Raw genomic sequence first — 14604 nt, forward strand, 5'->3', positions numbered from 1 at the left:
TGAAATACATATGGGAAATGTGCTTGATGACAGGTTAGAGGTATTGATCAGAGCCTCTCAGCAAAGATAAGAACTTCAAAGAGAAATGGTGGATTGTAACTGGAAGAGTGACAAATATCTAGAATTTCAAACTTTTCTCTTATCTGTGAGAAGTGTCGTTCGCCAGATGTATTTCCAGACAATAACAATTTTAGTTTTAGAATACCATTACAATAACAACAACAAAAAAGTAGAAATTTTTGAACTTAAGATACTCACTCCCAAGGACCTTAATGAACTTGGAAGCTCTTTTCCCCCAAGTTTTTCTCGTAGAGAAAACTATGCAGCTATGGTTGCATCTTTTAAGAGAGTAGAACACCATGGCCAATTCTTTGACGTGTGGTGAAATAGAATTTACAAGAATTCCTGTCATCTTGAATATTTTCTAAAGGAAACAGCAGGAAGAATTATGACTTGAAGAAGATGCTGACATCATCAGCTTTCTCTTTCTTTTGAATTTAAAAACAACAGTGAACAGACACTCTGGGGCCAGAGTACAACTCTAGAGAGGCTCAGAGCGCTGAACACACAGAATCTGGCCAGAAACATGTCACTGGTCAATGAATGTTTTGGTGGGTTGGTGTGAGTTTCAGCTGTCTAGAAATGCAAGGTCTATACACCAAGCATGCTCGTGACTCTCTGGCACCAAGGCGGCTTAAGGAACAGTCGATGGTGGTTCTTTTCCACTTTGTCCCCGTGCTGGAATTTTGTTATTGTCAGAGAATGGTTCAAAACCGTGGAAATTGATTGGGGTATAAACAAAGTTTCAAACTTTGCTGCTGGAATGTGTGTCTGCCATGACCTGGTCTGAAACGCTAGGTCTGAATACCCCTCAAATCTGGTTCCCGTCCAGGTCTAAACTCTGTATCGAGCTCCAGGTCAAGCAATGCCAATATCTGGATTCACAAGCCAGCAAACATGTAAACTAAACCGAGTTCCAAGTCCAGGTCAGAAAATTTCCACACTCCCCACTTAACCAAGCCCTTCTCTGTCTGAGCAGCTCAGAAGATTATTTTGCATCGTTGAAGTAGCACAAAACAGCTCAGAGATAAAATGGGCTTGGTGCAGGGAATGGGGCCAACAGGTCAGCCCCCAGTCTTAAGAAAAAGCCTCTGGAAGGAGAGCAGAAATGGCAAGCCCTGAAGGAAGTAACCAGTCAAGAAAAGGGCTGGATTGTGGGAACAACCTAAAATGGCTTTTCCTTTGGGATCCCAGCTGCAGGGACGTTGCAGGCTGCTCCAGAGGGCTCAGTGTGTCTGGGTCACGGGGCTGCCTTCTGGAAAACAACAGCTGGAACCAGAGAGGAAGGAGGAACCACAGGGAGGAAGAAGGTCCTAAACATCCTGCTTGTAAACTTTGCAGAGGCAGACAATGCAGTGCAGCTCTGCAGAACACAGAAATTCAGGTGGTATTTTCAGAGAACGGCATGTCAGATTAGATTAAAGAAATGAGTTTCACTCTAGGTGTTATCAGGAAAAAAAAAAGAATGGAGCACTACGTGGGTGGACTGGATGAAAAGGGGATGGAGAAGAGAACAGTCAAACGTTCTTGGCAGTGCTTAGAAAAGGGGAAAGAAAACTGACACTTCTTGATAAAGTCTCAGGACTGAGGATGCCTTTGTTTTTTCTGCCAAAAAAAAAAAAAAAAAAGTTAAATGAAGTAAAGAGGTGTTTTCCCTCTGCAATGATAATTTTTTATAAATGCAGAAAACCCCATTCACATTCCCACATGCCCTCATGCTGAGTGCTTTCAGAGCCAGTTCTCAGCAAAGAATACATTGGAACGATCTATCTCTGGTATGCACCCAAATAAGTTAATAAAGCAGCCCAAAAAATGAGACTTTTCCCATTTGATGTAATCTGAAATATGTAAAATAACCTATTGGAGAAAATGAAAAGAGAGGAAAGATCACCCTTCACTTTAGATAGTCCATTTAGATTCCCTGAACAAATATTTGAATATTTGCCAGTGTAGCTTCCGGATATATTAACTTAGAACAAGTCATAAAATAAAACTGAGGGACAAAATAATAATCTGTATAATTTTCTTTTAAATTATGTTACTTGAGAAAGTAAACTTACAGATATATTCACTGACATTTGACTAGTCAATGCATTTTGAAGATTCAGAATATCACTTCAAATTTAATAGGGTTTTCAACATGTAAAGTGAAAAAGCATATTTACGTCTTCCCGAGGCACAGTATATTGATGGTATATTAAAAAGAATATACTCAGTTCAAAAAAGGTGTGACACAAAATTGTGGTGCAAAGTTTATGGCTCCACAATTGTTGCTTTTTAATCCTCTTTTTCCTGCCAGAGTCGGGATTAAATGTGCCAGACCGTATTTCTTGCTTGGACTCAGATGTTTATTAATTCTTATCTATATCGCAGCCTAACAAACCGTGACTTCTAGCTGACAAGATAAAAAAAAAAATGGCCCCTATCTGTCTCTCTACCAGGCCTTTTAAGGATAAACTGTACAATTAAGAAATGACACCTAAATTATTTTTACTTTTAACCCAATAACCAACCACCCATGGGCTGCAATGTGGATTTTTCTACCCAGTTACAAAATCCCACCCAGACCCATGAAGAAGAAGGTGAAAAAGAAGGACTCAGCCTCTGCCCTAAATCCTCCATCTTGTTTTCAATATACATTACTGTATTCTAAACCCATAAACTCTAAGTTTTCCACTCTGTGACATTACACACTTCTATTCAAGCCACACACCCACAATCCCAGTGCTATCACTCAATTTTGGAAGCTCCTTCCAAGGCATCATGTCCAATGCAGTGTTTGCTTGGGGGTCAGTGCCTGTCGGCACAGACAATCTGGAATTCCCAGTGCCCAGGGTCCCAACACCCAATCACAGCTGATTTTACCTGGGCTCATTTCCACAGCCCAACGAGAGGACAAGGTTACATTGCTTGACACCATCAGATGAGACTGCACTGGAGAAACGTTCATGAGCTTTAAATTTCCATTTTCGTTCTGGGATGCTGCTGCCGTCAGCTGTCCCCCTCAGCTGGTGGGTCTGACCAGCACCACCATCTAGTGGCACCACGACCATCCAAGCCCTAGAGAGCACCCAGCACCCGTGTCCAAACTCCAGGGTCTCCAGCAGTGTTCCCTCTGTTAGGGGCTGGTCCAGGGCCCAGCGACAGCCCTTTGTCAGTCTGGATGTGGACAAAGCCCAGAATGCCATCCCTTCCAGCACATTCTGGGAATAAGGCAGGTGGTTATCTTCCCAGACAGAAGGTGATATTTAAAAATTTAAAATATTTAAAAATATCACCCGGAAGGTGATATTTTTATTAGAGGCCGAAATGGTAATACATGGCATTTATAGGGCAGGTGATCCTCTAACAGAGGATCCAGAAAACTTTTTATCATCCTCTGTAGGGAAACCCTACATGCAAAGTATTCAGTTTTGGAGAACACAGACTGTCTGAAAATAAAAGGGAGGAAATGGTAGGAGGGAATTAATTGCATTGCCCTTCAAAAAATAAATAAACAAATAAATAAAATTGTCAAGAGGCAAAAGAAGTAACTGATTTAAAAGTAAGCTGAGTAAGGTCCTGTAAGGGTGCACTGAACACCAAAACACCACTCTGTTAAAGCTGGGAGGGTAGAAGCTTGAGAACAAAATCTGAGCCGAAAACCAGGCTTTTTTTTTAACTCAAAATAAACCCCCTCTAGCCAAGTGATGAAATCCACGTGTGGGAGCCCAGAGAAAATGCTGAGTACAGGTACATGTCTGAGATCCACCAGCTCTTCACAGCACAAGCACACAAAGCTGCCTCAAGTGTTCCTTAACAGCTATTGATTCCTGTACCACCCTGCCAGGAGAAAAGCAGGCTCAGAGCCCTCTGTCACTCCCCAGGAACACGGCACTCATTTCTAAAGGGGCACTCAGCCCCAGAAATACAGATTTAGACAGGGCAGAGCACAGCCCAAGTCACACAAACAGATCCACGGGGAAGGAGTCCAACCTGCAAAGTAATGAGAGATAAATGGCACCCCACTGATCCACGCCATAATTATGACCTTGCATGGGCAAGGAAACACACCTCAAGGACTGCTGCCACTGGGAGATCTTCCCCAATGGCTGGGAAAAAAGCCAGACAATCTACTGCCAGCACCGATTCCAAGTGGAGCAAAAAACCAAACCAAAACAAAACAAACAAAAAAAATAACCAGTACTTAATTCCATTGGCCTTTTGCTGCCATTCCCATTAGCTTTTCTAAGATCCCGCTTTAGGACTGCAAGCCCCTTCCTCTGGGTAGGATTGTTTTTGTTGTTGTTCATCACAAGGCTTCCCAGTCCCCCAGCAGGGGAGAATTTCCACACGCTGGAGATGCTCAGCGAGATGACAGAGTCATTCTGAGCTCCTGGCAGGGCAGAGGAGCTGTTTTCAAAGGCACCATGGGCACATTTAACAGAGATATTTGGTCGGGCTTAATCAGCTCACAGAAGGCTGGCAATCTGCATCACAATTCGTTTCAATAATTAGAGCAAGGCACCCATTTTTCTGGGAACACAGCAAAATGTCACGGAGCCAGTCACTGGATGAGGAGATGGATGTGAGCCCCTGCGCACATTTCAAAGAGCATTCAAGAGGATGTGAGGGTCACAAAGATAATTTGCTCCGCAGCTGGGAACAAGAGCTGGTTATCTCAAGTTGTAACAAACTCCACAAATCAGGTTAAGTAAGGGCAGCATTAAAAATAAGCTGAGATAATTCCAGCTGAGCAGTAGGCCATAACCTAAGCTTGTCATGACCTCTTGCTTTTTAGAAGAGCACGCAAACAGAAGATAAGATAAAACAAAGCAAATTAAGGTACAAAATACATCTCTGAACAACTGAGCTGGTTTAACTCTGCACTGAAAACGGAGCTGGACTTCATGTGCCTCTTGGGCATCAAAAGAAGAACCATTTTCTCTGGAGACAGAGTCAGGAAAGGAGATAATTATCCACTACAGACTGGCTGTGTTTGGAAGAGGAATGGGAAGGATCTAATGACAGCAAAAGACTGCTGGTTGTTATCTCAGCAGTTACTCTGTTTGAATAACAGAAACCAGTATCACTGATGCTTCTACTGCTTGAGGCAATGCTCACCTCGATGAGGGCAGTGGGCTGGTAATTGATATTAAAGTTGCTGACTGGTCAAACCACAGCCTGGCAGCTCCAAAAAGGGCAGCTGCCTCAGCAGGTTCTTCTCCTCCACGTACACAATTCAGTGCCAAGAGCCCAGAGAACAGTTCTGTCAAGGAGGGGATCTACTGAGACAGTCTGCAAAGTTCTCTGGAGAGCTGGGAAATGGTGACAAACCCAGGGAAATGAGGGTTGCCACACATCTACAAGCGAAGTCAGGCTCATCAATCTTGTGCTATCAAAACACTCTCTCAGACGTACAAATCTCTTTGCATGCTTTTGTGAAGCTGTTTCAGTGAAGTATGACAAACGCTAGAGAGAATTTAAGGATAACAGCAGGGACTAGGTGGTGAATTCAGAATGTTCAAAACATCTGTTCAACGTTCACTGAGACCCCATGGAACTCTCTGAGAGGCATTTGGCGGGAGTGCAGCTGCAAGCAACTACCCTGGGAGATCAATAGCATCAGTTAAAGAACTGATGTAGATTTCTTTTGTCTCATTTTGCCTCCCCGGTATCAAGGAAAACCTTACGGTGTTGCAGGCAGTACAGGTACAAGCCTTTACAAAGTACATATTTCTATTTCATGGTGTCATAAAATCTTAGGCTGGCCTGGATTGGAAAGCACCTTAAAGCCCGTCCTTTCCAGCCTCCTTGCCATGGGAGGGGACACCTTCCACCAGACCACCCAGCCTGGCCTTGAACACCTCCAGGGACGGGGCATCCAAGGCTTCTCTGGACCACCTGTTCCAGGGCCTCACCACCCTCACAGTGAGGATATTTTATGTCCTAATATCTGATCTAAACCTACTCTCTTTCTGCCATTCCTCTTTCTCCTGTCACTACGTGCTGTTGTAGTTTTCCTGTGGGCTCCCTTGTCATGCTGGAAGGCCACAACTAAATCATCACCCATTTGTTCTGCTTTGGCTGGGGTTTGCCTTCAGCTGACCAAAAACTTTTTCAGGCTGGAAGGACGAAGTCAGCTGTTGATGTTAGAAAAACCCCTCAGTTCAGCATTTTCTGAGGTTTAACATTTACATTATGAGAAGCAGAACCTCCAGCACATTCAGCAGCTCTCCCTGCAGAGAGACAAACGTCAAAGCATCAGCACCATCAGTTCCTTGGAGGTCTCAGCATCCAGCTGAGGATCAAACCTTCCCCTGTAAGCTGTGATGAATTTCCCTCTGGACAGAAATGATCTGCAGTTCCACAATTTAATTGCACTGCTACAGTGTTTGGGGACTAAACGCTGGAGAAATAACTACAGACAAATCAACTACGGGGCTCCCAGTGCATTCCAATTCAGAAGGAAGAGTAAAAAAAGATAAAGAACTACATAACTGAAATACAGAGAAACAAGAGAGTGCTGCTGAGCAATAGTGGCATTCAAGTGCTTTACACAGAATTTAGCAATACATATAATTTTTACACTTAAATTGTATTAATATATAGTAATAAAATTATTAATTTATGCACATACGCATACACTTAAATGGCTAGCAAGACAATTTTGGGAAAATTTCCCACTCATCCTCACCCCAGACAAAGGTTAATCTAATCCCCAAAAATTTTTCATGTATGTCATGTTCACGAAGACTGAAGTACCACTGTGCTTGCAGTATGTTTGAATAGCTTTGGGGAAAAAAAAAAGAAAAAAAAAAAAAAAAAAGATTGCTGGGGGGTCAGGTATTTTCCAGCCTTGGGGAAAAACTAGTATTTTATGCAAGCTCTCCAGTGCTGTGTCTATAACTGCATCAAAGAAGATGCAATTTAAGCCATTTAATTAATTAACTTATTTATAACCTGTGGCTGTTAAAACGTATGGAGTCATCACGAAGAGTCAGAAGCACAGTGTAGCTATGCACAAAACAAAACTTTGTTAATTCAGCCCAGAGGATACAGAATAACTTCTGTCCGTCTGTGCCCTGACACTGGGCTCTTCTCCAGTGGTTAAAGAAACACATGGTCACCCTTTCCATGACCTTCAGAACACTTATACAACATCTAATGTGACATAGATGTTTAAAGTCAGATTTATTCCCCATGCATCTTAGGCTCTGGGCTCTTCTGGAATAACATCCTTAGAAGGAAGAGATTGAAGCTGCATAAAACCCACAATTATTTCTTCTCAAGTACACCCCAGTGAATTGCTGAGCAAATCAACCATCCCTGACTCACCTCCACAGACACACACCAAGCTCCTGCCTCCACAAAAAAAGAAAAAAAGGCAACAGAACACTCAGTCAATAAACCACTCAAGCAAGAAACACTTCCTCAGTTTGCATTTGGAATCTCTTTCTTGACATTCAGTCTCTATTCTCCTCTTCCCCTGTTTCATCCCATCCTGTGAAGGCTCACCTTTCAGACCACATCAGTCTCCTCTTCACTGCTGTTCTCAGATATTTTTGTCTTAATCACCACTTGTGCCAGATGGTTGAAAACAGTCCTGATCACACAGAGCTCCCACTCCTTTTTCCCAACCTCTGTGGAGAAGGCAGGTTTCCTTTTCCAACAAAAGTCCTCTATAATTTTAGCCTGAATATGAGCAGACTTAATTTTCTGCTCCTACAACTGAGGACTCCCTGGAAGGAGAAATGCAATCTCTTCTCTCTGAGTCAGCATGTAATTACATATGGTCCAGACATGGCCTGCAGCATCTTCACAGTTATTTTTGTCCCAGGAAAGGATCAGGCTGGACACAGCATCATATATTCTAAGAAAGAGAGAAGGGTAGAGCCAAAAAACCCCACAGAAATAGAAGCCTCTGACTGCCCTGAGCCATAAAACTGAATGTTTTCTCCATGAAACTGAATGTTAATTCCTTAACCAGCCATAAGCCCAAGTGCTTCCACCACGGCACTGGAACCAGAGTCCTAAAGATTTAAATCTTGTGTTTTCATGGGTGCTGCATTCATAAAAATAAAACAAACCATCCTCTCCCCTCACACTGAAATGATTAACCAGAGAGAAGAATGCTTGTATACAAAGCAAAGTACATGTTGTGCTGCTCTTTGATTTCAGCACAGATTTCGAGCAGTTCACACTGGGTCTGAAAAGTAAGTCCAAAGATTAATTCTAAAGCTATAACAAGAGATTTCTAAAAGCAAATTGGAAAAATACTTATGGATTGCTTGAATTATGAGAACTCTTATGTTTCCTATATTCTCTTTCATCTAGAAATTTTCCCATCTCCCTCTTCTTCAGCTTTTGCAGTATATTTTCAATTCCTAATCAGTCCTGAAATGTTACATCCTCCCACGTGTTCTAAAATACTTTTTCAGTTCTTAATACAACTCTTATTTCAAAAACTGGAGCGGGCCCCTGCTACCAAGAACACAAAATTAACCTTCCACCAGTCAGGTGTTCACAGCTGGCATGGCTGGAAAATCATTTTGTTTGCACGTTTAAGTTACATCCTCACTTAAAATGACAGCGGGGCAAAATTAAAATAAATCACATTTCTTCTACAGAACAGCTGGGGGTCTGAACAGTTACTGGGGACATCCAGCTGACAGGAAGACATCTGAGGATTTGACAGCAGGGACACATAACTCAGCCCTGGAAAAGATTATAAGAATGATACATGTATATTATGGGTCATAATTCACTGCCATCTGGTCAAGCAGCAGTTTCACGAAGGAATAACCAAATTCTAAGCTGGTGGAGGAAATGCTTCATATCTCATCGCTGCTGCCAGGCTTCCACTGCTCAGAGACTGCCCAGGTGAGGATGGACCTCTCCTCTCCTTGGCAGGCTCAGCAGGATCGTGCTTCATCCTGTGCCTCTTCAAATCATCCCCGAAGGTGTTAGCACTGACAGGCCTGATGGCTCATTGCTATCTCCAGTTCTGGCTCACAGCAACACTCCTTTTGGAAAAAAGATTGTGGATGGGAACACAGAGCATGTTTCATATCAGTTTGAGTTAAAACTCTAGACCCAAGTGTCTTAGATGTGTCCACAGCACAGCAGTAGAGCAAAAGAATCCTCCCCAACACCAAGATTAGTGAAAAAACAAGGAAGAATTGAAAAGCCATGACAGAGTGTGGTGTTTGGTGGCTTCTGTTGCTGCACAATCAGTGAAGTATTGAAGGAGATAAAACCCCCTCAAGCCCTCTTTGCTGCCACTTTGCATCGAGAGCGCTGAACTGAGAGTAAGAAAGGTCCAAAGCAGCATGACTGTGTCATAGTTGAGTCACCAGTTTTCCCCAGGAAATAAGCAGCTATTTGGCCTGAGATGGGCTGGGAAATGCTGTTTGAATGCCATAAATGTGCTTGTGTCAGGAGATAACCCACATAAACTGGATCAAACCAGGCTGCCTTCTGTGGATACTGGGAATCCGTTCAACCACAACAGTTGCTGTGGCAGCAGAGGTTCAGTACCTCGCTGAGGGCTGATCACTTGTCCAAACTTTTCAACAAATGTGGAATGCTAAACCAAAAACACTCATTGTGTTGTCATTTAATTCTGATTTCCACATTTCTAGACCCACTACAGCCTGAACTGCCACATCACTTTAACTTTTTAATGCATGTTCTGCATAAAACGTAACACAGGCCTGCTCACACTCAAAAGTATTTATTAGTGATGCCAGGCTAGAGAGCTAAAATATTTGATCTTGTGCAGAAAACCAAGCATGTTTAAGGCTAGGGACTTCCAGGAGTTTGAGACTTGCCACAATTTTCACTGCTGTCAACATCACTATCAGTTTTTCTTTGCATGACAAATTTTGCCACCATCTTCAAAACAAGCCTAAGATCCAGCATTCCTCCTTAGGAATTTCAAACCAGATGTTTGGCTTAGCTCCTTTAGTTCAATTAAATGTACAATACAACCAAGACTACTGACTCAGACTATCCAAAACAGCCTGTACCAACAGAAATATAAGAGATAGCATCTCTGTTGTACAGTGACTGCAGCCCTCAGGGCAGCTCTCCCCCAGCTCCTCCTGATAAGAAAGGGGTGAGGATCAAAACATTTAGCAGTAATGCACCTCCAGAATAAAACTCCCAAAACATAAGTTCTCTGACTTGAAAACCAGTTAAGAAATTTGTAGTTTGACCACCTCTGTAGCCTCAGGTTAACTTGCAGTTTGACCACCTCTGACACTCTGAGCTAGCACCAGGGAATCTCATTATTTTCTATCTCTGCCTATGGTTTCTCACAGAAGGAGCCATCTGTAAGCAGACTGTGTGGAGTTACCAAGCAGACCTAACACCTGAATTTGAAGCAAGCAGGAGAAGATCCCTGAAATCAAAGCAGAGAGTCTCAGATTTCAGCTCTTCTTAATTTCTTAATTAAGACTGCGTGCATTCAAAATGCTTTAGAAAGGCGAACTCTCGAAAACAAGCCAGCATTACGGAGCAGGGCACTGCTGATTCATCTGGATTAGCAGTAGTGCATCCTGCAGTTCCAGTGGGCTGGTCCTGACTTCAATGGAACTGAAAAATGTCAAAATCTGCTTTAAACCACCCTTTAGAGTCAGTGGCATACCTACGGCTACACATTAATCACCAAAAATCATCCTGTGTCACCCTAATTCTAACATCTATATTGCACATTGCAATATAGTAATAATAAAGAATGAAGTATAATAATAAATAATAAAGTATATTGCAGAACCACAACTCCATTTTTTTCTTGCACTTTCTGAAGGGAGTTTTTTGAGGAGATAAGTGCAACTTAAAAAGCTTGCTGATAAGGAGAAAAAGTAATTCTTTCCAATGATTTGCAAAGAGATTATTATCCTCTGGGTACAGCAGGTGCTAAGCAGGGACAGGAATTTGTTTTTCCTATATACTCCCACACCATCTGCCCAGAGCACAGCGGAACATTTCCATTAATTTCCCTGTGGGAGTTTTGCTACTACCACTGACACTGAAGTCACAGAAAGGATTTTCAATGCATTTGATGCAGAAGTGGTAGAAATCAGGTGTATATTTCTGTAGCTTGTCTAACTGCAGCAATGCAAAAGGTCAGAGAGAGCAACGGAAGGAATTATGTGGATAGAGGAGGAAGGAGGAAGAATTGTATTAATAAGAGAGGGAAAGATCACTGCCAGACTTTGTCATACTGACTGAATAATTAGAGGTAGAAGAGGTGTCAAATAGCCCTTCATGCAAAATAAACAATCTCTGGCCTGAGAAACTTAATAGGCATTTAGAAAATGTCATTTTTGGTGATCCTCCTCAGTGAGATGTAAGTCAGCATCAGCTGTCCCCGGACTAACCCCAAAACGAAGCTGTTTTAGCACAGCACCACGTGAAAGCCCATAGTTTGTGTTTCCATTATGGTCAAGAGATAATGGTGTATTTTGCTCTTCAGGAGATACGCCACTCGCATTTAATTTCAGATCCAGCAACTAAATATGTCAGTGGCTTACAACAGTAGTAACTAAAGTTTTATATATGGTTCACTCTGTGGGCTCCTCCTTTCCCTTCAGGAACGTTGCTTCCTCCACTGCAGCTGCTGCCAGGACCCAGCCTAAGCCCTGCAAACCAACAATATCACTTCTGCAACCAACAGAATAAAAAACAAACAAACAAACAAACAGCCACCGCCTCACTGAGAACACAGAAGAAATAAATGAATAAATTTTCCACCTCGGAGTCTAACTCGTGCCATGCATTTTTCCATGGCAGAAATGACACACCTGAGCGGTCTGACAATACACACTGCCAGACAGGCACAGGTGCCAGGTGGAAGAGGCAGAGAAAAGCAGTTTTAAATATGTGAGGCTTCTATAATCAGGGAGAAACCCAGAGAAAACCAAAGGGTGGAAAGAGAAAGGGAAGGAAAAAAAAAAAAAAAAAAAAAACACAACACACCACAAAAAACACCTGGCTTTGAATAGTAGATATTAATGTAAACATTATTTGGCTGCTTTCATTTACTAACATCTCTTTAAAATGAACGGATGCAAGCTAGGGCACATCCATGCTGCCCCTGGAGGAAGGGCAGGAAGGTCTCTGGGCTCCCTCCCGGCACAGCAGAGTTTCCTGCAGTCCCCATTTGTCAAACTGGACACTAATGAGGAATCTGCTCTGTCCATCCTTCTCCACACTCATCCCACCAACTCTGCACCCACGATCACCTTGGCTGCAAGGCAGTAAGGATGGATACAAGTGAATAAAAAATAGCACCGGTTTAAAAAAAAATATTTAGCTTTAATTATAAATGCCAACAAGCAGCAGATAGCTGAGTTTGAGTAGATGGGGGAATATCAAAAACTGAACTTCTGAGCTCTCTGACAGCAGCCTGATTCTGCAGCCTGCCTGCAACAAGCGCAGGCTCTTGTAGGTTACCAGGACTAAACAGAAGTGACACATCCCAAATCCTTCCAAAGAAAGGGAAACACGAGACAGAACCAGCAGTCGGGATGCTGACAACACACTGTGCTTCTTCACACACACACAATTTTGGATTGGAACAGTCAGGCGTTTGTGGTTCCAGAAAGGAGTCCAAAAAGAAGAGTTCCCACAGAGGAACCACGGTCTTGGAGGGAAGAAAAGAGCCCAGGAAGAGGAATGTGAAGATGCCATCTGGAGGAAGATCCCAGAAGTGGTGGAAGACCCAGGAGATCGGTGAGGTGGGAGGGTCCAGGGGAGCTGCCCAGCAGCACCAAACCCTGGCAGCTGGAAGCAGCAGCACACCATGGAACACCGAGAGTTCCTGTCAGCCTTCCCTGATCTACAACAGCCTCACTGCTCCCTCCAATGGAGATTTCCAGGACAGAGAGGAAAGGTGAACCTATGGAGGGAACAGCCTATGGAGTGAGAAGCCAAAATCCTACGCACAGCCCCATCTTCCCTGGGATGAGGAGCAGGAAACAGCAGAACTCCAGGTGGAATTGCGTGCTTTGTATCCCCTTTTTGTCCTTCCCTCCTATTCCCCGGTGAGCCTGTGATGGTCACTGGCAGTATACCCCTGGGGAAGGGTGACATGGCAAATGAGTGTGTCACAGCACGAGCATGAGGGGACAGTAACAAAATGTGGACAGCTCTCAGTGTTGGAATGCCTCATCTCCAGCGCCAGTGCTGGGCCACATACTTGGAAAGAGGAGACATGGTCCAAAATCTCTCTGATGGGATCAGTTCCCAGGCCCATACAATAAGTCCTGTGTCAGCTCAGCTGGAAAAAAAAAAAAAAAAAAAAAATGGACAAAACCAACAAAATCAAAAATGCATCTGCAGTGAATCATCTGGTTACTTTGTATGACAATTTACACGGCATCCACAAACTGCTCTTTGTTCTGTCTCCTTCCAAGACACCAAACTTACAAAAACTTCAGATTTCCATGGAAACCCTGCAAGGAGAAGGGCTGCAGGAGCGTGCCTCAGTTGACTGGTGTAGGATGCTCAAACCAGGCTGCATGGAGCTGACCAGAGTGCACTGAGGACACAGAGAGCTCGTGGAACCCCTCAATTCCCAGGGAGGGAGCTTCCCAAACCCCTCACATCATGAAAGAGAGCATTAGGCAGCGAATGAGAAGATCCTGACTGCTGAATTAAAATGTCACTGCCCAGCTCCCCGTCTCAGTCTTTCAACACCCACAGTGTCCATCTACCGTAGGCTGGCCCTTGGCCACAGCTTGCACTGCACAGTTTGGCCAGAACCCAGGGCTCATGAGCCACAGCTTGGCCAGCTCCTGAGCCTCCCGAGGCTCGCTTTTCAGCGCAAATAAAATGTTTATCCCCCAAGTAAAAGCATATTACATTATCTGGCGTTCTAAAGGAAGTGAGCTACTGTGTGTGCACTGTATTCTCGTGGCATAAGTGAGCAGGGTGACAATAGTAATGCTGAGCAATGAGACAGGCTGCACCTTGCTGCTGGGAAGCAGGTCAGTAAAAACTCACTTCAAAGCACATTTCTTTGTGAATGCAAGGTCACCTATTTAAAGAAAATGCATTTGAATATTAAAAGATTATGAGTTAATGCGACCTGACGATTACAGGCAATATACTAAGCTTGCAAAACACAGTTTTATAGATCCATTAGAGTTTTCTTCACTAAAAAAATCTCTTTTAAAAACATTCCGAAGAAATAAGGCTAGATTTTAAATTTAGCACCGTTCTACAACTCTGGCTGCTTGTAAACTGAACTTGGGTATCACAACGAGCTGTTTGTGTCCTCAGTCAAAAAGCAAAAATGAAATAGGGCCAGCTGAATTTCTTAATGATTCAGAACACGTTTTTGATACGGATTCCACAGGATTAATAGGTTCATAATTTCACAGGAGATGCCAACATTTGTGCAGGCAGTCTTGCTTTAATAGAGACAGAAATCTCTTTTTATTGTCTTGTATGCTTGTTTCTTTAGGGAAGCTGTAACAGTCAGCAGGGATTTTAAATCCATCTGAATCCTTACCTAGAGCAAATTTTGGAGATCCAGAGTCAATTCCTGGGACA

The sequence above is a fragment of the Hirundo rustica genome, chromosome 4 (genome assembly GCF_015227805.2).
Source record: "Hirundo rustica isolate bHirRus1 chromosome 4, bHirRus1.pri.v3, whole genome shotgun sequence".
Classification (NCBI taxonomy): domain Eukaryota; kingdom Metazoa; phylum Chordata; class Aves; order Passeriformes; family Hirundinidae; genus Hirundo; species Hirundo rustica.